The sequence below is a fragment of the Lygodium microphyllum genome, chromosome 24 (assembly GCF_053477565.2).
Source record: "Lygodium microphyllum isolate KBCC chromosome 24, Lygodium_microphyllum_v1.1.10, whole genome shotgun sequence".
Classification (NCBI taxonomy): Eukaryota; Viridiplantae; Streptophyta; class Polypodiopsida; order Schizaeales; family Lygodiaceae; genus Lygodium; species Lygodium microphyllum.
Genome location: NC_141158.1, coordinates 47,158,119 through 47,160,599, shown reverse-complemented (window position 1 = coordinate 47,160,599; position 2,481 = coordinate 47,158,119).

The following is a 2,481-nucleotide window of genomic DNA, read 5'->3' as shown; positions in this document are numbered from 1 at the left end:
CCCTGTCATCACAAAACTGCTCAAAAGCATGCGAGACATATTCTCCCCCATTATCTGTCCTAAGGCACTTCAGCCTATACCCAGTCTGGTTCTCAACAAGAGCAAGCCATCTCTGAAAAACTGCCAAGACATCGGACTTCTGCTTTATGGGATAAGCCCACACTTTCCTAGAAAAATCATCAATGAAGGTAACGAAGTACTTCGCGCCACCCATAGACATGCAAGGCATAGGCCCACAAACATCGGAATGCACCAATGCCAAGGGCTCACTCATGCGTGGCCTACCCGATTTCTTATGCGTAGACCTATTCTGCTTACCATAAAGACAATGATCACACGAGTCAAAACATGCATAATCCAAAGGCGGAAGATACTGCAAACCAGATAACATTTTCATTCCTTTCAAAGACATATGCCCCAAACGGGCATGCCAAAGTGATACATGTGGGATAGAGCCCACTGCCAAAACATGGTCTACAGAAGACCCAGATACAACAAGAGGATAGAGGCTGCCAGCCTTGGCGCCTCTAGCAAGCACAAGTCTGCCTTTGGTAATTTTCCAGGCAGAATCCCCAAAACAGACATGAAACCCTGCATCATCCAACCGTCCTGCAGACATAAGACTGCGCGTAAGCGCAGGTACATGACGTACATCCCTAAGCAAAAATGAACTACCAGTGGAAAACTGCAACTGAATATCTCCACAGCCCACAATATCAAGAGACCTGTCATCTCCAAGTTTGACTGATCCAGATACAGTACGGTAAGAGTGAAACCACTCACGGTAAGGCGTCACATGGAAGGACGCACCTGAATCCAATAACCAGCACTGTGCATACATACTAGGTGTCTCAGTCAAGTGTGAAGCATCAGAAGAACTAGCTGCAAGTATAAACTCATCACCACCATCGGACTCTTCAGTCTGCGTGACATTAATTTCCTCAATCTTGACGTTGGACTTCGCAAGTACTATGCTGCGATCAGAGGACTTCTCCTGCACTTTATCTTTCCCCTTATCCTTGCGCTTCTCATTGCGCAACTCATGACACTGTGGTCTAATATGGCCCTTTTTCCCACAATGATGACAAGTGACATTTGCATTGCGTCCACGCGACTTACTACGCGACTTGCCACCACGAGATTTAGACCGACCCTTCTACGAGTCACGGCCTCGGCCATTACCACGGTCATACCTGTCATTCCTGCCTCTAACTGTCAAAGCATGACTACCACGAGAGGCATCCAAGTTTTTGCGATTCACCTCTTCCTGAAGAAGAGCACTCTCAACATCTGCCAATTTTAGAGTAGCACTAGAGGCACAAAGAGCAGTGCGGAATACATCCCATGACTCATTCAGAGTTCCAAGCAAGAAAAGAGGAGTTACTTCCTCTCCAAAGGTGATATCCTGCGAAGTCAGGTTCTTCAGTATAGCATGGAACTGGCTCAAGTGAGCAGACATAGTCGCATTATCCTTCATGCGCAGATCCATAAGCTGCTTCAACCAGTACATCTGACTCGCCGGACTTTTCTTATCATAAAGATTCTTGATCTTATTCCATAGATCCCATGCACTCTGTGCTTCCTCAAATACATTATAATGTACCTGTTCAGTGAGAGACAATACAATCGTGGACTTGCATAGCTCATCAAGTTCAAGCCAGTCGTCAATGTCCATAGTTTCAGGCTGCTCCCCACTCAACCGAAGTGGCTTAATCTGAGATTTCTGCACCAAAACCTGCCATATTTGACTCTTCCAGTAAGAGTAGTTGGTACCATCCAACTTTGTAATGTTAAAGATGGCACTATCATGCGAAGATGACGCCATTATGCAGGCTGGAAATGCCCAAACAGTCCAAAACTGCTTGCTGTTTTACTGCAGAAACTGCCCAAAAATGACCAAAACGGGGTCCAAAGGGTGAGCAAAGTGTGCCAAAAGTTGCTGCCCACTTAGTACTAGGTGCGGTACACCAAATCAGGATATTTCAGCATGAAAAGTACACCTCAGTCCACCAATAACTGCTTGCTGTAATAAATTGCAGGTATGCAGTCTAGAGAGCAAACTGTCCCAAAATAGGATCCAATGTCAAGCAAACAATGCTAGGTCCAAAGCCGGCATGAAACGGACATAAGCAAGGCCAATGACAGTGAAAAGAACATGAGCTCAACACCAAGCATGTCAAAATAACATCTGCCAGTGAAAGGCACACCCCCAGACACTCTAGGCAAAGTGTTCCTGTAACTGCCAAAACCTGACACAAATAGGTATCTGCTCAAAGAGAAAGATCCAAATATGAGACTCAGCTCATAAGCATCCTGTGAACCAAGAGTACATCAATGCATATCCATAAAGATCGGAGTATGATCCCAAAGTCTCAATGTGTATGTAGCTGCTCAAGACATAAACTGCTTCAAATACATGTAAGTGCTCCAATAGCATGCAACTGTCAAAGGTCAAGAAAGCATGTAAAATGCTCCCACTGG